The sequence below is a fragment of the Panthera leo genome, chromosome B2 (genome assembly GCF_018350215.1).
Source record: "Panthera leo isolate Ple1 chromosome B2, P.leo_Ple1_pat1.1, whole genome shotgun sequence".
In the NCBI taxonomy this organism is placed as follows: domain Eukaryota; kingdom Metazoa; phylum Chordata; class Mammalia; order Carnivora; family Felidae; genus Panthera; species Panthera leo.
The window spans coordinates 12,357,957-12,375,789 of NC_056683.1; the positions used below are offsets into that span (position 1 = coordinate 12,357,957).

Consider the following 17,833-nt stretch of genomic DNA (forward strand, 5'->3'; position numbering starts at 1 on the left):
TAATTGTAACAGCTAAAACAAGAGAAAAGGCTTCCACAGTGTGGATGAGGAACATGTTCCTGGCTGCACTTGATGGACATTGTCCTCCTAAAAAATAAGGACGCTACAATAACCAGCAACAGTTCCTTTCTGACAACAGTGACGTTTTAAATTTGTAATGAGACAGAGGTGCAGAGGTCACGTCTTTCACTTTCTGTATTTCATGTCTGTGTTGGGGGAAGAATGGAAAAGTCTTAATTTGTTGTAACCATTAAAAGGATGATAGTTACTGTACATTATGTAGTTCAAAAGCTTTTGTTCTTTATGTTTTGGCCTTGTCAGTTCCTACTTAGAAACTTAGTATTTGTTGAATCCTTGGTGACTCTCTATTGGCAACTGAAAATTGATTGTCCCTTATTCTGTAAAAAAAAAAAAAAAAAAAAAAAAAAAAAATTCAGGCAGAAATACCATGGCTGTCTTATCCGGCGTCTTGGTGTTTTCTTAGCACTGAGCAGTTTTAGCGAGAGGTCTTTAAATGTGCAAAAGGACATTCAGTCTATCGGAATTTATATTAGAGCATTTTGTAAACTATGCTGGCAATTCTCTCATAGTTAAATTAACCAGATTAACCAGACTGAAATTGAAGAACCAGATGGAGGTGACTCTTCAAATGGCAAGGGGCCACCTTTCCATCTTCTTTGACGGCTCAGTATATATCGTTAAGGTATTTGGGGGATTGAAAATAGAATCACAGAACTACGTGACAGGGTAAGAAGTTTGGTAAAGATGCACTTGGCCACTGTTTGTATAAACTCTATGATGTTAACACTTCCTGCAAGGGAGAGTCATATTTTAGGTATGCACATACGAAGTGGAAAAGGTTATCCTTGAGGGGTCCGGTCATGCATCCACAGAGAGCTTCAGCTCTGGAGTCAGATGGCCTGCGTTGGAGGCTCACCTCCAACATTATGTGTGGTGTTGGGCAGGCGATGTAACTTCCTTGCAACTGTTTCTCCAACTGTAAAAAGTCATATAAAATTCGTGGAACAGCGTCTTAACACATTATGACTGTATTAGTTATCTACTGCTGTGTTATAAATTACCCTGCAACTTGGGCGTTTCAAATAACAAATACTTACTATCTCACAGTTTCTGTGAGTAGGAACCAAGGCACAGCTTTGATCCGTGTCTGTGGCTTGGGGCCCCCATAAGGTTGCAGTCAAGCCATTAATTAGCCCAGGCTACAGCCTCATCTGAAGGATGGGGTGGGGGTGAGGTTGGGATCTGCCTCCAAGCTCATTCGTACAGATGCTAGCAGAACACATGGGCCCCTCCACAGGCTGGCCTCACAGCCTGGCATTGGTGGGTGACCCAGGAGAGAATGTATGAGGACATTCAAGATGGATGCCAGTCGTGTAGTCACCTCATCTTGGAAATGTATAGAATGTTCACCTGTTACCTTTGCCAGCCTCTGCTTGCTAGACGAGAGTGACTCAATCCAGTCCATACTCAAGGGGAGGGTATTTTAGACTTCCGTATCCTACCATCTACTTGGTATCTAAGGATGTCTAATAGGCATCTTAAACCTAACATGCAAAAATGGAGTCCCCGGCACCTGCTTTTCCCACGATCTTTTCTGTTTGGTGAATGGCAACTCTGTTCTTACAGATGATCTGGTCAAAAATCTGAACTATCCTCCTTAACTCTTTTCTTGCTCTTATACCGCTTGTCAACTTGACTTTCAAAATATATCCAGGATCTCACCAGTTCTCACTACCTCCTCCCCCAGTTCACATGTTGGGTGTCTCACCTGAAGTTTTGCAGTAGCCTACCTGGACTCCCTGTCTTCAGCATTGTCCCCTTAGGGCCTGTTCTTCACAGCAGACAGAATGATCCCTTAAACATAAGGCAGAGCATTAGACTACTCCATTCACAATTCTCTAGTGTCTTCTCCTGTCACTCAGAGTAAAAAGCCAAAGTCTATGCAATGGCCCACAAGGCCTCTTGTGATTATCAAATTATTTTTCTGTATTTAATTGTATAAAGTGATGTTTGTATAATGAATACCCATATACATATGTCTGTGAAAGCACGTATTTGTAGGTTTAATTGCTTAATTTATCTAGAATCTATTTTCTGAATCATGTAAGATGGGGATCTGACTCTTTCCAAATAATGAGCTAATTTTCCTGGCACTATATATTGAATAGAACACCCATTCCCCACTGGCATGGTATTCCACCACGAACCTGGTAGTTTTTTTCCCCATGCAGTCTAATTGTTGAATTTTAGAATAGTGATATTCCTAACAGGTCCTATAAGATACAATTTAGAGATTTCATTTGATGTGGGATACTCAAATACATATAAAAACGACTCGAATTCTAGTTGGGCATTAATTATGGAGAACAGTTACTTGTGTCCCTTTATATGAGAGATAAGGAACTAATTCTACCTGAGAGATTGTGACTTAAATTGAAAAATCCAGTTAGCTGCAAAACTCAGATGAAAAGAAAGGGAAAAAAAAAATCCTCATTGCTTTTAGGCCACCGTTTCTGACACGTGTTGATATACTTTGCTGTCGCTGCTTAGAGCTGTTGAGAAAATGATCACAAAGATGCTTATCGAATTTCAGACCCTGTAAGGATATCATCTGGATTGAGATCCTTGTTTATCCGGGTAACTTTCAGCATTCAGGCGTACCTGTGAATGCTGTAGTCCCCTGGTGTTCTTTTCTTCTGTCTAGACTTTTGGTCTTATCTCTGTTTATAGCTTCGACTGGCGAACAAGAATGGGTATGCAAAGGAGATTAAACTGTTTAGTTGGTTGGTTGTTTTGTGGTGTTTTGTTGGTTATTAGCATTAGCCGCCCTGCTGAAGAGTTTGCTGGAAGATGGAAGTATGTTGAAATTCTCGCTTGAAAGGAAGTGTATAGAATGTTCAGTGGTTTCCTTTTGATAAAAACGGTCTCATACCTGGTGCACGGTGTGTCATTGAGGGTCGACTATAAATCACAAAAGGAATTGCTTCAACTCCTTCACATCTACAGAGATAAGAGTGGGAAATCGTGTCACTGAGATCCGTCCTTGTCCCTCCCTTTTTCTTCCTCCTCCACAAGACGTGTGACTTGCCCCGTGTGGACTTGCCCCTTGGCTCTGGCAGCCAAGGAAGGGCCCTGAGCTAATGAGGGAGCCGTGCTTCCTCTCCTGGATGATTTTACTACCACCTGGGGCCAAGATAGAATCCAGAAGCGAATGTCTTTCTTTAGGCAGAAACAGCACAGAGGAAGAGAGAGAAAGAGGGCCGAGAGAAAATAGAGAGCTTCTGGTAAACTTTGAACCAACACCATACGTGGCAGTCAGTGAGCAGTGGGCACGAGCGATTCCACCCAGGGTCTGGTCAAGGCGCAGATGAACCTGCTGTGTGCTCTCGGCCTCCCTGGGCCGGCAGCTTCGTTTGCGGAAGAATCTTGAACTCGACGACAGAGACCCCTCCAGGTCGAAACCGCCGAGCTGGAGAGCTGGTAACAAATGAAAGAAAGGCAGTAATTTCTTTTTAGTAAAAGAAGATTGATACCAATAACTCACAGTGGGCTTGCCTAAATCCTCCTCTTCCCTTTCAAATTCTGTTTTTACCCAAACGGTAAGCTAAAGACAGTTTGTCGTGCTCTGAACTTCCTGGCTTGTGTTGATTTGTTAGCAATATGTTGCTGTTACACATTTGAGTGGGAGCTGAGTTACATTGCATGAAAAAGCTGCTCTAGAGGCTAATAAAAATCGTGACAACCCCACTTTCGGGGGGTATTGATAGCATCAAGAAAATAAAAAAGACTTTGCCATTTTCAGGCAGTCACTCTTCCAACTAGACTGAAAATATAATGGGCTTCAACTCAACTCGCTCGTTGAAACATTACCCCAGAGCAGCTTTCTCTTCCTCCTCCAAAGTTCTGAGTGCCTACACGAATTTAACCACAGACAGACACAACCCCCTCCCCCCAAAAGGTCTTTTCGAACACGTTGAGTATTTTATCAAGCAATGGCTTCAGAAGGCTCTCAAGGAATCGGTAATTCACGCGGTCACCTTGTGAGACAGGAAAGTATATATCCGCTCCCTTACAGCTGGGTCATCGGATAGTGACCTGGCAGTGGCCGCGGGACCTTTGCAAACACGTGGAGTTTGGAGTCACAAGTGGGTTGCAGTCATCCTGGTGGAGAGAACTGGATGGTGGTCTTGCTGCGTGTTTGCAAAACAGATGAGGAAGAGCTCCTAAAGGGCTAGAAAAAGGCTGCAGACGGTTTTGGAAGGCCGTTTCCAGGCTCAAATGGCCAATGTCAAAAAAAACCAGCAGTTGGGGGGGGGGGGTGGTACTTGTTAGAGCATGGGAGGAGCTCGAACAAAACCCCGTGACAGGTGACTGTTATAAATCACAGGCAGAAGAGGACTCTCCGAAGCCACCTTGTCACACGCGGTTCTCATGTGTGTGCTTTGTTGGCACCTCTGAGGAGGGGTAGAGAGGCATGTGCATTTTAACCATTCGTTTCATATTTAGCGTGTAAAGTAAATGCCGTTTTCCAGCTTGGGCGGGGGGCAGTTCTTGATCACGTTGTATCGAGACTCGGCATGAACACCCATGGATTAAATTACCTGTTTCCGGTGCAAAATAGAAAATTTCCTCTTTCTGACCCTGTCTCTTTTTTGTTGTTGTTGTTCAGTCCTAACCGCCCTGTGTTTAAAGATGTTAATGTTGGCTCAGTGAGTCTGAGTCTTTAATGGGCAGAATCAGATGACTTTTGATTTGACACGAAACTTTCTCCCCTTTCTATCCTTGATAACTGCCCGTCAGTTATCTCTAATTATTAAGCGTAAGGAATCCTTCTTTATATATTTATTTCAGTTAGTAAACTTGCAATTCTGCAAGCACGTTGCCGGTGGTTTATATCCCAGCTTTCAAAATACGCTACCTATCCGACAGGTGTTCCGTTTTCTTTCCCCCTTCTCCCTTCCCACCTCTAGTATTTCAGGGTACCGTATGTAGATCAGTCGTGTGATAGCTTCGTTCTGATCATGAACATGCTTGTTTGAGGTTATAAAGAATACATCTGAGAGAGGTCAGGGATTTCCCCCTGAATATCAACTAACTGCTTGAAGTGGCATTTTTCATTCTGACTTGTTTTGTTTTCTTTTCCTGTAGCATACTGGAGCAAAATGAAAGAGTTTATTCTGAGGCCTCTGATGCACTGCTTCCCCAGGCCATGAGGAAGAAAGAGTGGACGTCAGCCTGTATGAATGGTCTTGAAACACGAATGGTTGTGGGTGAGTCTTGCAAAGGACTTGGCATTCGTTAGCTTTAGATGTCATCAACCATCGTTTATTCGGTGGCTCAGGACATTTTTTTTAAGGGCATGGCTGTTCCTCCACAACCCAAGCAACAGGGTGTTTGAGAGAATGTCGATGAAGAGCCCAGAGAGCAACGAAATTTACTCAGTGTGTTTCTGAAATTTGCAGAGTAGTGGGATCTGAGGACAATGCATATGTGGTTAGAGAAGACCGAAACAAACAAACAAACAAACAAACAACTGTACACACAAACAACCAACAGACTACACCTTCTAGACATTCCTTTTAGCTGAGAGCATAAGGAATTAAGCACACCTGAGACCCTCGATTCACTCTGAAGGCAGATTTGTTACCCCGTAGTGGAGTATCGGGATGGGCAAGGTGAGAAGTGCTGGGAGTTTCCGTCTTGCTCAGTAAATAGTTACTGAGCACCTTTTAAAAACCGTATGTGGAGCCCTGAATGACAGCCTTGGTCTGGAGGTAGAATTCATATGCTCCAAACTGTTAGCAAACAGCAGATAAGTTCCCAGCGAGACACAAAAATATTGTCGTTTTTCCAAGGAAGGTTGATCAGCCTCGTTGGTTGTAGTTCTTGGGCACGGTCCTCACACGGAAGCTACTTCTGCACATCTATCTTGGTGACCTTGGACAACTTACTCGTCCTCGTGGAATGAGTCACCTGTAAAAATGCCAGTGCACGCCTTCATGGTCTCTTGCAGCTCTAAAATCCCACAGCTGACTCTAGTGAAATTAATGAAATAATTAGACCCTTGGGTTCTCGCTCAGCCAAATCAATTGTGAGCCCTTGGCAAGTAATCTTTGGCAGGGCTGGTGCTCGCTGGACGGGCCAGTGGGGAGAAGAGGGGCCAGGCACTTGGTGGAGGGAGGGCCCTTCTCCCTCCTTCTCCCTACGATCTTGCAAACCAACCCTTTGGTCAGAGAGGCCTCGCGGCGTCTGTGGTTAGTAATGTCTTGCGGCATTAAAGACGACGTGGCACGTTGTTATATGAATGTAATGCAATGTGATATAATACAGTATAGTATGATGTAATGTCGTCCTTTATTTTTCTGTCGTGGATCTCCCTCTTCCTTCTCTGTTGGCTGTCACTATCTTACGGGTTATCTGCCAGTCTCTGAACCCCACGAAGCCCCAAACTTTGTCTTACGTTGAACAGGATTGATTATTTTTCTTTCTTACTGAACATCCCTGTTCTGAACAGAGCTCTGAATGACACTTTAGATGATGCTCACATATCACTCTTGTTAGCAGCCTGCTGTCTGCTTCAGAGTGGTGCATTATTTGGGTTTCATAACAGCATTTTTTTCCCCCCTCTGACAAATGTTAAATTACGAAGTGCAGGAAACCACATGAATGCGGTGGGATGAAAATGTGAACACAGCGTTATCTGGAAACGCCAGTGTTATGATTCTTTCTCCTGGTGACGGTCTCCTCCCTGCACTCAACGTAGAAAGCCTATTTACCTGTTTGGTGGCCGCCTTCTAACTCCTGTCTTTCTCTTCACTAATACTGTGTGCCACCGGTTCCCGTGTCACACTGAGTCGGGAGGTTTGTTTAAGACGACTGCCTGGGGCTGTCTCTTTCTCTCCAGGTCCTGCCTGACCACTGAGCCCGGCTCACATTCACAAAGCCTTCCCAGAATGCTCTGGCCTCTATGAGCTCCTATAACATTTAGAACTTGCACCATTAAAAAAAAAAAAAAAAAATGTATGGCTACCTATTGCTTTGTGGGTGTTTGCTGTCACCCCATCTGGGCTGCAGGCTGCTGGAGGGCAGGGATCACATCCGAGCCCACAGTTTCTCAAAAGGTGGTCTAGCCCCAGGACCTCCTGCAGCAGAATCACCTGGGCATACAAAGCAGCAGATTCAGCAACACCAGGCTCGATGAGTCAGAATTTCTGGGGATGTCGAGCCCGAGAAACTCACCGCAGACAACTCTAGAGCGCACAGAGGTTTGTGAAAACTGCCTGAGTTTACCTCTTCATCCTCCCCCTGTACCTACCTCCTCACGCGCGGCATAGGGTCTAGATCTGAGCGCATCACAGATACCTGGGACGTGTGTGCTTGCTGATCTAAACAGCATCCTGCTGTGATGGTTGCACTCGCTCTTCAGTCGCCCTAGCCTTTTTGGGATGTGAAGTCTGCATATTCTCTGAACGCTTAGAAACCTCGTTTTGGCTAAATGTGTAGTCCCCTAGGTCAGAGGCTCTTCCGGAAGCCTTCTTTTTATATCTCCTCTTCACGCAGTGACCCTGCCTGTCCCTATTCATGGAGCAGCCCCTGCCCACGTGCAGCCCAGCAGTAACGTCAACTCTGGGGACAGGGACCGGAGTGTCAGGGCAGGAGACAGAGCTGAGGTGGGAGCAGCGCTGGGCTGACCTTGATCGCTTTATCCTCGGATCCCAAGGCCACGCCTGCTGCCCTTGGCAGTATGTTTTGAATGCTATTTCTCTCAGCTGTTAGGGCTCGGAGGTTGTCCACTTTGGTGGCAGGAGAGCGATCCCATTGCTGAAAGCAATAAAGTTAAGCTGCAGTGGACAGACATCAAAGCAGCCCCGGTGCCAGCAGCAGATTCAGAATTTGAATCTGATGACAACAGACTGCGTGGTGACACGGGCCCCCTCCTTCCCTTCTCCGCTTGCTCCAGCAAGGGCGAGCCTGGCAGAGGAGATTGGCTTCTAGTGCAACTCCCGATGCCCTTGCTGGTGGGTCCGGCCCTGGGACGAGATCTGACAGAAACCCAACCAAAGAGCTCTTGGCAGCCCAGCCAGCCTGTAAGGGAACCAGTGGGCTAATCGGGAAATGTACTAGCTGTGAACACAATCACTACCGGAGCGCCTGGGTGGCTCAGTCGGTTGAGCGTCCGACTTCGTCTCCGGTCATGATCTCGCAATTGACGAGTTCGAGCCCCACATCAGGCTCGGAGCCTGGAGCCTGCTTCGGATTCTGTGTCTCCCTCTGTCTCTGCCCATTCCCTGCTCATGCTGTCTCTCTCTATCTCAAAAATAAATAAAACATTAAAAAAAATTTAACACAACCACTACCATTAAACATTTTTTTTAGCATTTTCTTTAATATGTTTTAAGCTTTATTTACTTATTTTGAGAGGGGGTGTAGAGAGGGAGGGAGAGAAGAATCCCAAGAAGGCTCCACGCTGTCAGCGCAGAGCCCGACGTGAGGCTTGAACGCACACACCGTGAGATCGTGACCTGAGCCGAGATCAAGAGTCGGACGCTCAACCGACTGAGCCACCCAGGTGCCCCAAACCTTTTTTTTTTTTTTGCAACTTTTTGTATGTTTTCACTCTTGCTTAGTCACACACACTGTTACTTAAGAGAAGTTGTGCCAATCTTGAATTACATTTGTGTTGCAAGGCACATTCAGGCGCAGTGACAGGAAGCGTCTTCTCCCACGTGTCTGAATAATTTTGCTGATGGGGGGTTTGGAGAGCAAGAAGGTATAACAGGATGGGTTGGGAATGGGGTTTTTTCCTCATTTTCAGCTAAGGGGAGAAAAGAGAGCACAGGTTTCCGAAGCAATACTGAGAGCAAAAGAGGCTTTGGCTCACGTGCTTGGTCGAAATCTGCCTAGATGTCCTCTCTGTAGCCTCTTCCGGTTCAGTGGGGGTGAAGCCTGCCTCTGTGATGCAGGAGCCAGGTGCACAGGCCGTCAGTCACGGGAGAGAAACATGCAGGTGTTGACATCAGTGTCTTGAGACTTCATTAAAGGTTTTAAAGTGGAGGAATGACGAGGGGCAAAATTAAAGAAATTATAAGACATACAATTTTAGTGAACTACCAAAGGCATTGCTATTTTGGAGGTCCTTAACAGTGCGTGGAATTTTTCCTGATGAGTAGTCATCCGTGGTTGGGAAAGAGGAGCGCTGGTTCTAAAAGAACGTTTGACTACATCACTTGTGTTGTTTACCACGAGGCATTCTCGGGAACTGCAGATTTTCCAAATGGCTTCCTAAATCATCGGCGCTGCTCTTGCAAGGCAGATATAAACAGGGAACAGTCAGTCCAGTACCCTCCCTGAAGACCATCACTGGAAAGCTCTTTAAAGGCTTTCTAGCCTAGAGAAGTTAGACAGCCGTCATGCACCCAAGCTGATGTTCTCTGTAAAGCAGTACTAAGCATGCCTTCCGGGTGATGTATTATAACCCTCTCTTCTGGCTGATAACTATCATGGGCTCATTGTACCAGTCCTTCAGAGAAGCGGTGTGGTTTTGTGTAACTGAGTGTTACCACACCAGTTCAGGAAATGCAGTGAATTGCCTTATAATAGGCATCATCAAAACAGATGGTGATTAACTTGGAAAGTACCCTTCCTTGGTGACAGTTTGAAAGCTTTGAAAGGAGGTGTTTGCGGTGCATCAAAAGAAATTAGGATTAAACTGCCACATTTGCACACGGTTGGCGTGAAAACTGAAAAGAAACTCATCAGAGTTCCTTACTGCACATGCTTTCCCTGAAGGCGTCATCACATCGTGGCTTCATTATCCATTCCACTCTAATGACTAACGTTGCTCTCTCTTCCTCCCTGGAGTTTAAGACCATTGGCTTCCAACTTCCTCCCGGATGGCTCTGGTTGGTGTCATAGGTACCTCCAACTTGAGTCTACACCCCCTCCTGTCTCTGCCCCGTCTCCCTTTATGGGTTCCTTGTTTAAAGAAACGGGATCAGCGACCAGCCAGTCATTGATGCTGGACGCCATCTCCTCTTCCAACGCTTCGGCCCTTGACCACCTGCTAGAGTTTTACCTCTTGCTTATTACTTCACGGTCTTCCCACTCTTCTCCATTCCTCTGCTCTTGTTCTGTTGCTGTCGTTACCATCGCTTGCCCGACCGCTGCAGGCACTGCCCAGAGACTATATTTGCCTTAGGTCTTTCTTCCTGTATTCCATTCACCCTACTGTTTTGAGACTTTCCTTCCCAAAGATAAGGGTCTGGTTGAATCACTCTCATTCCTAAAACCCTTGACAGCCTGCGCAAGTATGGATCCTTTCATGTTAAGGATCGAACTCAGACTTCAAACTTGTGTTTATGATCGATTACATGTCGATGCGCATTGATTACAAAATCATGATGAAATGTGTGCCTGTGCCTGTCAACAAAGCCTGGAAGTAAGGAAAGCAAAAATTAAGATGTTGGTAGGATTAGAGCAGTTGGTACTTGTCTTTAGAAATAATACTCCTCTGGTGTTTTCCATCACAATGAATGAATATGATGAAGTAAAAGGAAAGATTTAAAGGATTTTGTTAGCTTCCCTTTCCCTACAAGATAAAATGGTGACTTAACTGCATGACATTCAAGATCCCTGGGAATTCATTACCAAGTCACCATCGAAATCTCGTCCCTCCCTCCCATCTCCCCACATGACACTTCTTGCCTTTCTAAATATACTGCGTACTTTAGCAGCCATGACTTTTTCATGTTGATTCTTCTGCCTGAAATTCTGTTTCTCTCCCCAGTGAACATCATTCACTGATGCCCGATGGGAATGTCCTCTCTTCCTGTGTGAGCTCTGTGGATGGCAGTTCTTTGATTTTGCAGCCATCTCTGTGGATGACCCACAAGGGTGGAGATCGGTCTATTTTAAACCTTGTATTCTAAGTAGTGAATCCATTCCTGTGCACAGTATGGCTTAATAAATATTTACCAAAGGTAAAAAGAGACAACTCATTTAGAAGTATACAAGTAGGGGGTGCCTGGGTGGCTGAGTCGTTGAAGTCTGACTCTTGATCTCAGCTCGGGTCTTGGGGTCGTGAGGTCAAGCTCCCGGTTGGTCTCCGTGCAGGGCGTGAAACCTACTAAAAAAAAAAATAGACAAGTAATCCTTCAAGTAAGATTTAAAATGTTTCAGATCATCTCAGTGCTAATTACGGTGTTGTAAAAATTATAAAAAGTTGATGTTTTAGGTTAAACGATCTTTACAAAAGTCACTGGACTCGGCATCATACCATTTTAAGTAAACCAGTAGAGTGAATCTTTGGTATTTGAAAATTCTAACATCAGGTAGAATCACTTCAGCTCCTCAGGAGCCATATTTGTGAAGTTACTAGAAATTGCTTTTTACTGTTCTATGTCATGAAAAAATCATATCGGCCAAATCAGAAATCCACAGAAATGACACATCCAGTATTGGCAACATAATATGAATATGTGGTATTTTTTCCTGAAGGGGATTGAAAAAGCCAAGACTGGGTAACATTAAAGGATTGATATAACATTTTCAATTCTGAAAGGCTATTCTACTCTAGAAATATACTTGTTACTATTTTTTCGTTTCTAAGAATTCTGTTTGGTTAAAATTGCAAAGGAGAAAAAAATATCTTGGCTGAAACAAAATGAAAAGTCATCTCCAAAATTAATTTGGCATCCTCAAAAGTTCCTTTGCAAAGGGAGGAGGAGGTTTTTTAATATCACATGTTAAAAATGCCACTAAAAAAAATCATCATTTGCACTTGTGAGCAAGGAATTCAGAATGGTATTTAATGGAGATCAATGTGCGAGGCATGTTACACATCTTTTTAAGCAATATTTTGACATTAGGGGAAGGCTGTTTAATAGTGTATATTATTTTATAATATATATTATACATGCCATATATATTTTTCCTATTAATGTTTTGGTTAGCGTCAGTAAGTCAGGATAGAGAATTTCAGTTTAAGATTTGCCACTTTTTCTGCGTGATATTCCTACCTGACCTTCAGTTTGCTTGCCTGTGAAATTATGACAAACGTTGAACCACTGTTGGAATAACGAATTTAGAAATTGATCAGCCAACAACATGTGCTGATTGACTGACTAACAAAACCTTAAATACCGTATCACTTTGCAGCATCTCCTAGAAGTTGATCTTTGTCTGTTCTGCACAGTGAAGAACCTTCGCTGAATTTGTTATTTTTCTGTTCTGAGCCTTGCATTCATTTGTTTTTATTTTATTTTATTTTATTTTATTTTATTTATTTATTTTTTTAATAAATTTTTTAACGTTTATTTATTTTTGAGACAGAGAGAGACAGAGCATGAACGGAGGAGGGTGAGAGAGAGGGAGACACAGAATCTGAGACAGGCTCCAGGCTCCGAGCTGTCAGCACAGAGCCCAATGCGGGGCTCGAACTCATGAACCGCGAGATCATGACCTGAGCCGAAGTCGGCCCCTTAACCGACTGAGCCACCCAGGCGTCCCTTTATTTTATTTTTTTAATGTCTCTTTATTTTTGAGGGGGGGAGTGGGGGAGGGACAGAGAGAGAGGGAGACAGAGGATCTGAAGTGGGCTCCTTGCCGACAGCAGAGAGCCCAACGTGGGGCTCGAACTCACGAACCATGAGATCGTGACCTGAGCCAAGGTCGGGTGTTTAAGTGACTGAGCTGCCCAGATGCCTGCTTTGTATTCATTTAAAAGCCTGACCATTTGGCTGTTTAGAAGATGCACCAGGAAATATGTGTATCTGAAACAGGTATATCAATGTACGTCAACTACACTTCCATTAAATACACACACACACACACACACACACACACACACACACACACAACGTTAGCTGTTATGGTCTGTTACTTTCATGGTATCCAGTTAGACTGTTGCTCAGTTTGTAATAAAAATTTTCCAGCCTTTATTCTTGGTGCCTTCCTCCCAACTGAATTCATGCGTCTTTGCTCTGTTAGGGAAGGCGCAGTGTGTGACAGAGCCCGGTCCGGGAGGGTGAGCAAACGCTGTGGGAACGCAAAGGGATGAGACGGCTGGTCCAGCTATAAAGTGGTGAGGACGTGGCGGAGGGGTTTGGAGCTAGACTTTGAAATATGGCTAGGATCCCGAACGGTAGGAGGGTGAGGAACGAAAGCGAGGAGAAGGAAGAGGGCACGTCGTGGACCGGCTCGGGCCCCGTGTGAGGTGGGTGAGAGAGAACGATGAGAGATTGGGGAGGAGCGGGGCTGCTTGAATAAAGACGGTAATAATAATGATTAGCGTGAACTCTTAATGGAGCAGCTGCCTTACAGCAGATTCTGTGAGTGTGCTTTGTAACTCCCTGCAACACAGCCCCATTTTACAGGTGAAAACAGTGGGTTTAATCCCATACTCAGGGTTGGAATTTGATCTTAAGTGGTGGAGAGCCATTCATTGAAGGTTGTGGAACAGGAGAAGGTCATGATCAGACTTGGCACCGATTTACTCACCTGCTCTGATAGCCTCGAAGTTCCCCGTAGTTAAAGACAGGTCTCACACCGCCACATGTTCCCTCAAGGAGTGTCGCTGACCGTCAGCGTGGTGGAGACCCCATAAACACTGGTGGAGTCTATTTTATTTATTTGTTTTTTACCATTATTCATTTTTTTGAGAGACAGAACACCAACTGGGGAAGGGCAGAGAGAGAGGGAGACACAGGAATCCCAAGCAGGCTCCAGGCTCTGAACTGTCAGCAGAGTCCGATGCGGGGCTCGAACTCCCGAACCGAGAGATCACAACCTGAGTCGAAGTCGGCCGCTTAACCAGCTGAGCCACCCAGGTGCCCCAGAGTCTATTTTAAAAGCTTCCTCAACAAAACTTAGGAGGCCCTTCTGGTACATTTTCCCTTTTAAAGAGGAAGCTAAGAAGAGAGAGTTAATAAACTATTTCCTTTGTGCCCTTACGTGTTTCTTCTCCTCTGATCCTCACAAAATATCTTAACGATAATGAGTATGACTTTTACATTTAAATTATATGTTATCATGGTGGATGAGTTATTGGTGCTGAAGACGGTCACACAGCTTGTAGGAACCAAAGCTGGGATTTGAATCCTGGACTCCCTGATCCCCTTGCCTGTACTCTGTCTTCACTGCTGCCTGTCAAACCACTTCTGATTTCCAATCGGCTCGACGCTTCCCCCCCCCCCCCACCCCCGCCACTGGTTTAAGACCACTTTGCTAGCACTCTGTTGATTTCAGAGAAACGAAAGCCCACAAGGACCTAATCTACTTGGAAGAAGTTGATGGGAAAGAAATTATTTTCAGCTTCTTCAGGACCAGTATCCTTCTAAATGATGCGGCTGGCAGGTGGCCATTTCTAGGAACCCATCAAATTATCCACTTGGAAGAGCCCGGCATCCTGTGTGGGGTACCACGCAGAGTGAAGTCACCCTTCACGTAAAACAGAGTCTGGGGGTGAGTACGTTGCAAGCACCCTGGATATTTAAGGGAAGCACTTTGCTTCTTCCATTTGATTGACACCAAATTTATTATACTAGAAAACACTCAGCAACAGGCAGACAGCATGTGCTTTCAAATGCTGCCGGGAATTTGCAGTGACATTTACTGAAAGGGGAAGTTTAAGTCCAACAATCAAAGGTCATGGTCTGTGAACCTACAGGCACACATTATGTAAATGCAGCCCAAATCCAAAACCTAGCTTGACAAGGTTTGGAGTGGTTATCTGCTCCATGAAATTAATCTTCAGTAAGATTCTCCAAAACATCAGATGTGCTTAATGCGTTTGAATCAGGACTTGTAAACACTTGACACCTAACACTGGTACCAAAGATCAGGAGTTAGCTCACCTGCTGCTGTGTCCCCTTTGCAGGAATGGACAGGGTTTTCTCTGTTTTCCCGGTGAGCATCCCCATGGGGATTGCCTGGCAATGCCTTCATCCACTTGGGAGAGGCAGCGAGCTAACGGTACTCTGTCTCAGAGACCTAGCCACCCCAACACCCCACTTTCAAAGTGTCCTTAATTTGAGTTTTAAGGATATATTTTTAATTGCTTAAACATTTTTTTTAATGTTTATTTTTGAGATGGAGAAAGAGTGAGAGCAGGGGAGGGGCACACACACACACACACACACACACACACACACACACACAGAATCTGAAACAGGCTTCAGGCTCTGAGCTGTCAGCACAGAGCCCGACGCGGGGCTCGAACCCGTGAACCGCGAGATCATGGCCTCAGCCAAAGTCGGATGCTTAACTGACTGAGCCTATTAAACACCAACTCCCCATTCCTTTCTCTCCTCAGCTCCTAGTCACCTCCACTTTACTTTCTACCTTGACAAGTTTGCCTATCTTAGCTCCCACATACACCTGGAATTACACAGTATGTGTCTTTTTGTGTCTGGCCCTTAATTTATTTTTAACAGTGTTTCAAATAAACTTGTCTCATGCATTCACTTTTAATGCCTTATTGCATTCATAATTATCATTAAGATATAATTCTCATTCTAATATAGGAAGCTAGGTCCTATAAGAATATGAGTAAGCAATAAGCTTTCAGTTATAAAATAAGTAAGTCACAGAGATTGAAAAGTGCAGCATAGGGGACGTAGCCAATACTATCGTAATCACATTGTGTGGTGACAGATGGTGACCACACTCGTCATGGTGAGCCCTGAGTGATGTGTAGAACCGTCGAATCAATATGTCGTACACCTGAAATGGATACATTGTATGTTGAGCATACTTCAGCTGAAAACAAGGAGTAGGAGTAAACAGAAGACGTAGAAAAATTTTTCATGAGCAGTGGGAGAAAATAATGTTGGTGAAACAAAAATTAGATGCCTCAGAGGCATTCCTCTTTGGAATTGATTCCCCCTTACTCGGGTGTTGCCCCTCTTCAGCCTGAATTCCCTGCAGAATTTCGACAGGCAGGCTTGCGTGTCTGTAATGCCTCCTAGGAAGAATTCGGAATTTGCCAGCCACCATCTGTAGACTGACTTGTCTTTTATTCTTCTTTTCGCTGATTTTTAAGTCAATCACTCCCGTCTCCTTGCCTCTGTCCAACAGCCAGCCGAAACATGTGATGACTGCCGTTGGAAAACGGGTGAATCACAGCCCTCTGCTTGCCGTGATGTTGCACAAAGCAGAAGTATTCCTTTCTGCATAGAAACAGAAGCGTTGTAATTTTACTGCAGCAGTGAAATTGTAGTAGAGGTGAACATAAGTCTTCTTCTATTTACATCTTTAATGAGCCACAATTAAAAGTAGTGGGTTGGCGTGTCAGAGTGAATGTGTTATTTTCAGTTTTCTATTCTGGGGATTGCTGCTCCTGGGCTAAGCCACACTTCTCTGGCACCCTGGGGCTCCAAGAGCCTTCAGCAAGAAAGCCCAGAAAGGTCTAATCTGCTTCCTGAAAGTTAATGGAACAGTAATGACTTTCTGCTGTGCTAAGGTAGAAATGTGCTTCAGATCCCAGAAGCCGGTGATGCTCGAATCTTCTGTCATGGCACATCTTTTTCTTCTCGTGAAACGCTCCACGGATTGATTCAGTGTTGAGGTGCTCAGAGAGTCCTCTCCCTTCTCATTTTGTCTGGCCGTGATTAAGAGGTACTGGGGTGCTCTCCCTGCACTGGAGACCTGGTGTGGGGCGAGGCAGAACATCATGTTGCAGAAGGCCCTTTCCCCGGCTCTGACTGAACCCAGACCTAAGGCCATTCAGTTCAGGGGCGCTGTGCTGGACCGCTCCACGCTGTCCTTCCCCACCTCGGCCACACTGAAGTCGAACCGCTGAGGTGAGTTGCACTGCGATGCTGACCCGAGACACTCTCTTAGGAACCCTTCGATGGGTTTCCACAGATGAGGCATCGGTGCTTAAGAAATTACTGTGGGACAAGAGGTTTTCCTGACAAGGGAGTAAAACCACATACTGAGATTCGTTTAATAGCTCATCTAAACCATCATGTGCAAACCTTTCTGTTTACCTACTTGAGCTCAGCAAAAATGTGCACATAGGTATTCAGTATAGTGTCAGAGGACTGTAGGGAATTATGTAGATGTTGGCCATTGGCAGTGGCCCCACCCTCGTGATGTGTGCCTGCGCCTGATCGTGTCACGGACCAGCCACACTTGTCTCAGAGCTAGCGACGCTTCAGCCCACACAGGCCCTTCCTAGGGCCTGGGGTTGAATTCTAGGTTGGTAATTTTTGTGAACTCTTTCTTAAAGATACTCACCCCACCAATACTCTCTCCCGTTGCTTGCCTAACTTTATAAGCTTCAGACCCCACACATTGGATCCGCCCCTGATTAAGCGTATGTAGAAACCATGCCTGTCCATATGGTAATTACATAAATTCACTTCTCTTTCATGTTACTTGTGAAATTCCCCCCAAATGTGCCAGCTCGCAAAACAGGAACATTAACGGTCTATGTAGAGCCTCTGGTATCATACCAGTTGTTTCCTAGGAAATTTGTATCTTGGACATTTAGCAAATAAATAATATGTTTAACTGATAGTGATTATGTCCTAAATTTCCCGAAGCGATGACTAACAGTTATGATTCACATATTCCTGGGAATCTCCCTTCCCCCAACTTGCTGTCTGCCTGGAGCGGTGGACGGTATATCAGAGTTTCTTAGGAATATAGTACAGTAGAACTGCATAGCTTCTGACCTTCTCCCTGTGCCACGTAAAGAAGAAGGAATTTAGTGGCTATTTTGTGAAACGTTTTTTTTTCCCCTAGCTTGACATGGTTATTTGAAGGTAAATAATTTTCCTTGCTAAGGAGTCACTTGTTACGGGTGACT

At 44.8% G+C, this 17,833-nt stretch overlaps 1 protein-coding gene across 8 annotated transcripts in view; it reads left to right on the forward strand.

The window, feature by feature from the left end:
* The window catches only part of ATXN1 (ataxin 1), a 412,322-nt gene that overhangs the window by 103,854 nt on the left and 290,635 nt on the right, over positions 1-17,833 (forward strand). For all 8 annotated transcript variants that reach the window (XR_006202435.1, XM_042937838.1, XM_042937840.1 and 5 more), the window contains exon 3: positions 5,170-5,291. The gene's annotated coding sequence lies outside the window, so the exon portion shown is untranslated. The remainder of the gene's footprint in view (positions 1-5,169; positions 5,292-17,833) is intronic.